General features: G+C 44.3%; 1 long non-coding RNA gene across 2 annotated transcripts in view; it reads right to left on the reverse strand.

Annotated features, from left to right (window-relative positions):
- Window positions 1-7,323, reverse strand: part of LOC111873543 — a 119,106-nt gene extending 111,783 nt beyond the window's left edge. For both annotated transcript variants that reach the window (XR_002844396.2, XR_004514009.1), the window contains exon 1: window positions 7,182-7,323. This is a non-coding gene — a long non-coding RNA (uncharacterized LOC111873543). The remainder of the gene's footprint in view (window positions 1-7,181) is intronic.
- Window positions 7,324-8,429: the final 1,106 nt, after the last annotated feature.

Genomic DNA, 8,429 nt, shown 5'->3' on the forward strand with positions numbered 1-8,429 from the left:
TGAGCCAGAACAATCCAGTCCCAACATATTTTCTTAAACATTTTAATATTAGCTTTCCGACTAAAAGGTTGTATGCGTTTCTCATCTCTCTCATGCGTGCTACATCCTCCCCCATTCCTAATAATATTTTGGTGAAGAGAGCAAATTATGAAGCTCATTTTGTGAATATTTCTACCCTAATTTCTTTTCCTCCCATTTAGGTTCAAATGTACCCCTTCTATGGAACTGAGACCTTCGCGAGAAGCTAACAGTCGCTCATCTACTCAAGATATGTATATTCCCAGTACTTCATAGAACCCAACGGTTAGAACCTGCCATTAGTCCCTATCCTGAGCCAGATCTTCCCATCCTATTTCCGTAAGATTCGCTTTAATATTATCCTCAATTTAGCCCAGTTTTCCTAGCGTCACCTTCGCGCACATTGTCTCGCCAAAACTTGCATTAATTTCTCTTCCCTCCCACGTGTGATACTTGCCCTGACCAGGTTTCTCACCCACGCAAAATAGCTGGTAATTTTATAGTCCTGATAATTTCAAACTTTAGGCCCCCCCACCCCCCATACACACAGGATAATGGAAGACAACTGATTCTAAACTGACTGGTAGCGAGTGTTCCACGAATTGTAATCAGCTGCCTGACTGAAACAGCAACGACAAATGATACGGCACAAGCAAGCCCACTGCCCACACTGAGAGCGGGTATCGTGTTGATACCTGCTGTGGGCGACAGACACGCCAACGCGTGAAGTGGGCTCCTGGTGATCTCACATCCTGAAGGGAAGACCACCGCAACAAGATCTAGGCGTAGATGGGATGATAACATTAAAGCACACAGTGTGGAGCCAGAGAAACAGCCGTTGCTAGGTAATGCCCGCACGCAACACGGAACGAGATGTAACGAGGTACAGCCGTTGCTATGGGACACTCGAGAAAACATGTTTCCGAGGAAACGAATACACGCAACAATAATGTATGTACATATGTATACATAAGGCTATTACACGGCATGAAGGGCAAAGGATATCTGGCAGACAAAGGCTAAGATTTGAGGATATTATTAAAATAGATCTTAACGAAATGATACGTCATTCCTTTTCACATATAACAAGAAATTTTGCATATCCCTCGTTCTGAATTATGAACTGGACTATTTCCCGTTACAAATTCAACGGAACACGCTAATCCAACGTTTTCCCCAAGATTCGCGTCTCTGTGAGCTCAAGCAAACACCTGACTGGCTCTTACTACAAGAGCATGTAAATCTAATGTTCGCATGTATTGTAGAATCTGGCGGCATACCGGAATTTGCCTTGAGGGCCTGAGTAAAATCACGAAAAGCGTCTGACAGGATAACCGGTATCCCAGCCGAGGTTCGAAAAGAGGATTTCAAGAATAGAAGCCCAAAGAGTTACAATTAGCGAGTACTGATGCACACAAATATGTTAAGACTTTGCGACTGTGTATATTGAACAAAAACTTCGAAGTTTCCTGAAACAATTTTAACTTCGCTTATCCTCAGAATGATATAACTATTGCTTACAGAAGAAGCACATCGTCTAGACCCACAAATTAGATTACTCTCCTGCTGCTACTTCCGACATTATTGTGCAGCAACAGCAGCATCTCAAATCCCATTAAAGTTGTTTCCTGAACATGACCCAGATGGCAGCTCAGTAGCGGCTCGTAAACCTGGATTCGAGGCCCCTGAAGAATATGCTCAACTCCATAAATAAGCTCTCGCTGTGTTCGAGGAGCCGGATTTGAGGTACTGTCTCGACATTTGTCTACAGAGACTAAGGAAAAGCACGAAGTCCCGGCATGCAGGGAGAGATTTGATCCTGTGGCCTCCACAATACGGTACATAAATGCTACACGTTCAGCTCCGACGTTCGATGACAAACATACTGTCACGATTGTCATGTGACCACAGACGGGGTCCTGATTGGTGAATGGGTTTATTGATCACTTACACACATCCAACTCGGAACTACAAGTAATTACAGTGCTATCAATAATCTCCACACTTTACAAATCACTACATGGCAAGTTTCATCCAGCCTCCTGTGCCTTCACCAGCCGTTCCCTGGCAACGGCTTCTAACAGTGGCGATTCTTCAGCTTCACGCCCTCAGGTTTCATCTTTACAGCCTCCCGTGCGGAACTCAGCCCTCAACCGACCGGGTGGAGTTGAGTAGAGTCTTATGTTACGACCGACGGCCAGTCGGTCGGTCTGTCTTGGAATAAAACACCCGTCTGTGGCCGAAGACCAGAATTTTATTACTGTCAGACAGTTGCGGGTTTGTAGATGTGGGGCGCTCTATCTGAAGAGAGGACGCGTCTGTCGTTCATAACTGCTGTTGGTCATCGCCAGCGCAGTCATTCTCGGGTCCGAGTCCCGTGGGACTCGCGACCATATTTTACTGTCTCAGATTCAAGACTTCCCTTTTTGTCGCCTCCTACGACTCGCAGGGTCACGGTGGAGGTATTCGACGCCGCCTCCACACTGAATACGTAAGAAAATGTAAAATAGGGATCACTCAACACATCCAAGATACAAAAAAAAAAAATGCAGAATTCCATTGCAGGCTTACAGGGCTCGCCACCAATCGGTCCAGACCGGCCGTGGTACTCACTAAATCTCCCTATTCAATGGGTAACTAAGTTTATCTACCTGAGAGCAAAGCAGCCGGAGTGTGAAGCTAACCGCTAATCTGCATGTAGTGCCCAGGCTATCAACGTACAGAGGTTCATGTCCATTCCTGCTTACGTCATCACGCGGGGTACTTGACCGTTTGAAGTCTGAAGAACGAGGAGTAATTTGATGCTGGCCTTCGCCAGCACAGTCATTCTTGAGTTCGGGCCCCATCGAGACCCACAGCATATTTCTGTTCGTTCCCAGACCATTTAAATCTTTTTTTGGAATGGGACCTTCCCTTCGACAAGAGGAGAGGTAAATTTCTTCTGGTCTTCGTCAGCACAGTCTCCATAACGACCAACCGGTTAGTGCTGTTTAGGGAAAGTCACTGTTTATTGTGAGAACCATACGGAACACACAGACACACTGTGTGGGCACAAAGCAGAGTTTTATTACGTTAAAGCAGACGAAACATGGTTATCATTGTGCTTTACAGGGTTAACTACCCAGGCGTCACTAGTGGAAAATAAGAATTTTAAGACAAATAAGCCTCTGAGTGGCGATTACGAGCCACCGCTGCGGTCCCACGTACAGCTTCTTCAACTTTACTGAATGGTCGCTTCTAAGAGGACTCAGAGCACAAGCCACTTGGGAATAACTCGCCAATTAGCGTGATGGAAAGCGTGCGCCCTGAGCCGGTTTCTGGGGGCGAGCGGCACGTCCGTGCAATGTGACAGACGATACTCCCCCCCCCCCAACCCCCAAACACAAGCAGCGGCTGAAACTGTAGCCCGGCAAGAACAAAAACAAATACAGCAAATCGATTTCATGGACCCGGAATCAAAGCCTTGAAAAATGGCACTTGCGGTTCCAGCAACGCATCCGTGTCATGTCTACACGTCCCATTTGCTTCCAAACAAGTCGAAAGGGTCCGAAGTAGATCTCCTTTGGGCGCACACTTCGCTCAGTACTGTGATTAGTTGACGAGAGAACAATCGGGGATCGATTACAGGCAAGATCGAAGATTCTTCTGTTCTCCACAGCGTCCAGACTAACCATGGGCCCACACAGCCTCCTGTCCAGTTGGTACCGGGGGCTGTTTTCTAGGGGATAAAACAGCCGTGGCGTGAAGCACATCAATCACCTACATCTGGTGCACAAGTTAAGAACGCATGGACCTATACTTCCAGCCCTCTGTATTCACGGCCTTGGGGTTAATTAAGTACAGGGTTAACCTTATCGCAGAGTACAGGTCTCAACATAATTTTACATGAAACGGAAATCAGACTTTGTGTTATGGTCTTCTCGGTTATGACGTGTAGTCTGGATTGTGGTCACCAAAGTTTCCGACGAACCTGCTCCATCCAAGAAAAGGTTAGCACTCTTTTTCCCTGAAAATAGATGCAGAAGGTTCCTCCGAAACGTTGGCACATATATGATAATCTACACGGCGTCATATCTAAGAAAACCACAATCTTCATCTTTCGATCCATTTATATACACATTGGTTGTATAAACAAGCGGTTCTCAAGCTCTGACGGACAGGGGCCGGGAAAATTCCTTTTCTATAATACGAGGGAATGCAGTCGCGTAGTTGGCTAAGGTACTGTGCTACAAACCGGAAAGTCGCGTGTTTGAGTACCGATGAGGTGGATTTTTCAATTTACCTAATCCTTCAAGCGGCACAATGGCCCTGGGGTCGACTCAACTTCTAACAGAAATGAGTACCAGGAATCCTCCTGGGGGTAAAGGGCGGCCGGAGCGTAAGGCTGACAACCTTGCCGCCATATGTGACCCGACTGTCTAGAAGTTGTGGAAGCCTCGACGTCTCACAACCCTATGGGCCTCCACGGCCTCTTACAGGGATAGTTTTACCTCGAAAGACAAGGGCCCTGTACAGGGCCGCGGCCCGGCGGTTGAGAAACACTGGCATAAACACACTGCGGAACATCTCAGGTTACGGCGGAGACTGTGAAGCTTACTGGCTTCTAGGGATGTAACGCCGTGTAGTCTGGTAGATCGTTATGTATATTTCGGAGTATCCTACTGCCTCTACAATCGGCACTCCTGAAGACAGAAGCAGCAGGTTCCACCGAGATTACGCAAACAGAACACACGGCGTGACATCTCAGGAGACAGAACTTCAGGCCGAAGCCCCTGTACATTGCGAGCTGCATCGAAGTTACGTGTGAAATTACATCCCACTGACTACCACAGTGAAGGCCACAGTGGTTGCTCTGCCCCTGTAACTAGACTCCCTTCTTAGTTTGAGCACCTGCACACCCTTGCAGCCTATATTTTCCCAGCATTCGAGCCGTCTTCTACCGACATCTTATGCCCGAAATACACAGCTTCAGTGATAACGGTAACACGCATGCATACGAAATAGCTCAAACTTATGCTGCTGTGTGAAAGCATTTGTTCCTGGATTTCATACACTCACATAGAAATACTTTTCTGAGAGGTTATCAACAGATGTCTGCACCGTAAATGTCTTTAAGCCTTTGGTTCATCTAAGTAATACTTAAACTTTCAGTTCGCACCTCACAGGAAACGCATTTAAATTATTTATTATTATGAAGCTAACAGGAATTTTGGATTATAATGACTATGAGCTACACAGCCGGAGAAACGGGTTTTAATTTCCGGCGTAGGAGGTTTTCCTCAGCACCACTACACCTATCTAATGCCTGCAGGAGTCATTTACACCCAGGGATTAATGCGGCCGTGACGTGATGGTAACAACTCAGCTCCACCTAGTGCCGAAGGTTAAGAAAGACTGGAGCTATGCCTCCGCAAGAAGGAAAGTCTTATTGTGGGCACAAGGAAGAATTGCCTGATCAGTGGCAGGCCTCTATTATTGTACCACTTCACAAGAAGGGCGAAAAAACTGACTGCAGTAATTATCGGGGGATATCACTGCTATCAACTTCACACAAAATTGTATCCAGTATTCTTCTCTTGGAAGACCAAGGCGTAGGTATGTGGACAATATTAAAATGGATCTTAGAGAGATAGGATGAGATGGTATGGATTGGATTGATCTGGCTCATGATAGGGACCAGTGGATGGTTCTTGTGAACACGGTAATGAACCTTCTGGTTCCAGAAGTTCTTGAGTAGCCGCAGAACTGGCGGTTTCTCAAAAAGGGCTCAGCTCCATGAACGAATTCTTCTCTCAAGGTTAAGTCCATATACTCGTATAGATTAAATTATTGGGGATCATCAGTGTGGGTTTCGAAGTAACAGATCAACTACAGATCAAATCTTTTGCATTCGTCAGATATTGGAGTAAAAAATGGGAGTACGATGAGACAGTACACGTACAGCAGCTAATCATAGACTTCAAGAAAGTCTATGATTCAGTTAGGAGGGAAGTATTGTACAATATTCTCCTAAAGTAGGTGCAGAAACTTTTTGTCTTCTCGTCTGCTGTCTAAAAACATAAAAATCAGGATATACAAAACTATAATTTTGCCTGTGGTTCTGTATGGGTGTGAAACTTGGTCTCTGCCATTAAGGGAGGAACATTGACTGAGGGTGTTTGAGAACAGGGGGCTGAGGAGAATATTTGGACAGAAGAGGGATGAAGTGACAGGAAGTTGGAGAAAACTGCATAATGAGGAGCTTCATAACTTGTACTCTTCTCCAAGTATAATTAGAATGACCAACTCGAGGAGGATGGGATGGGCAGGGCGTGTAGCACGAATGGGATAAAAGAGGAATGCATATAGGATATTAGTGGGAAAGCCAGAAGGAAGGAGACCAGGATGAAGACTAAGACGTAGGTAGGTGGATAATATTAAAACGAATCTCAGAGAAACAGGATGGGCTGATATGGTTTAGATTGATTTAGCTCAGGATGGGGACCAGCGGAGAGCTCTTGTGAACACGGTAATGAACCTTCGGGTTCCATAAAATGCTGGGAAGTTCTTGAGTAGCTGCAGAATTGGCGGCTTGTCAAGAAGGGCTCAGCTCCATGAAGTCATTAGTTTGCTAGGGGCGATCAGTTACATTGTATATATTCATACTTTGTACATAATATTTTTCCCACATAATTTCAAATGTCTTGCACCTGCATCACATTTTCAAATGACACTAGATTCATTCAACACTTATCAGCGGATGACAAACAGAAGAACATGAAAGAGCTATGACTTCATGAAACAAAGCTGTAGATAAAGGTGGAGTTAACTAGTCCTGTACTTAACTATTAAGCACCATGCCATGAAGATGTATGAGGAAATGGAGGCATGCGTTCAGTCATTCTTGACCTCAACATTACATTGAGGTGAATGTTCCAGCTTCATGCAACCCCTCCTGCTGTACCCATTTGAAGGGAGGCTAGTTATGTTTCTGAACAGATCTGGAGAAGCCATGAACCTCTTATCACTGCAGCTAAACAAAACCAACTGCTCGGCAATTGAACCAGCAGTTATTATATCGAATGAGATAACCCTGTTCGCACAGAATAACCGAAGTAGGCTACAACAGCATCACATCTGTCTGCACTGATAGCGGGACCAATGTACGAGTCAGTTTGTCTTACCTGTTGTTTCTGCTCTCGTAGACACAGTGAGGGTGTCGAGTCTAAATCAGCAAACACAGCACGTCCACGTTCACTCTGAATACGTTTACAGACGCAATTTACCGGACAAATTACACTACAAGCACCAGCCACCATAACAGGAAACAAGACGCTGACGTCAGGCGGTAAGAGTACGTTCACGATTATGGTTTTAATTCGAGATATCTATCAACATGCTGTCATCTACTGGTCACAACACGAACTAGAGGCCTAAGCGATCCAGGCTTGCTCCGCATTCTGACTTTCGTCAGGACGAATTGCATAGTAATTTCTATAGCGTTGCAGTAAATATATTGCAGAGGTTATCAACGGAAATGTGATCATAATCCTAGTTATTCTTAAAAGTATCTGCTGTCGCATAAGTTTTACCGATGCGCCCTACAGCTATGCAAGGTATGTCCTTTCGCATGTAACTCGAGAATTGCTGAACGGATTTTAATGAAATTTGGTATCGTGGAGTTTTCCCAAAGTTTGTAGACTTTTACAATTTTGTTTAAAATGTGACGATATCGGACACTTTACGTGAAGACCTGCAGAAACATCGAGAGTAACTTGCTGAATGTTTATCTAAACAAAAAATATTTCAAATAATAGTTGTAGAGAGAAAAGAAACACATGTTTTATTTGGGGTACACTTTTTCCCATGTCTTACGGTTTATGAGAAAATCAAGCAAAAAAGAGCGACTACGCTACAATTATTACTCGTGAATTTCCTCCCGACTTAGTTGCTATTATGATCTTTCCCCTGGAAAAAAAAATACATATATATATATATATGTATATATGTTAATCTCAGAAATTTGTTAGATGAATTTGAAGTAAATTTATTAGTGGAGTCTCACACTAAATATCACTAAAATAATTTCGTCTCTGTCCATATCTTTCCAACAAAACCCTAAGTTTACAGGAACCAGAAACAGAATTTTAAAAACAAACTAAGAAAACGTGTTACCATCTGCATTGCAAATGTTATGTTTCACTGACGTTGAGGGTGTTCAAATCAAGGAGAAATTAATAGGTGGGGCATGTAGCACGTATGAAAGTGATCAGAAATTAATACATATTAGTCGATGCACAAACAAGAGGATAACAGTAAAGGTTGTTAAAAGATACGATACGGAGGTGTGACCTGGATTCATATGACTCAGGATAGAGTCCAGCGTGGGCTGTTGTGAACAGTGTAATGAAGCATCGGGTTCAGTAGAAGTA

Source organism: Cryptotermes secundus, unplaced genomic scaffold (assembly GCF_002891405.2).
Source record: "Cryptotermes secundus unplaced genomic scaffold, Csec_1.0 scaffold395, whole genome shotgun sequence".
Classification (NCBI taxonomy): Eukaryota; Metazoa; Arthropoda; class Insecta; order Blattodea; family Kalotermitidae; genus Cryptotermes; species Cryptotermes secundus.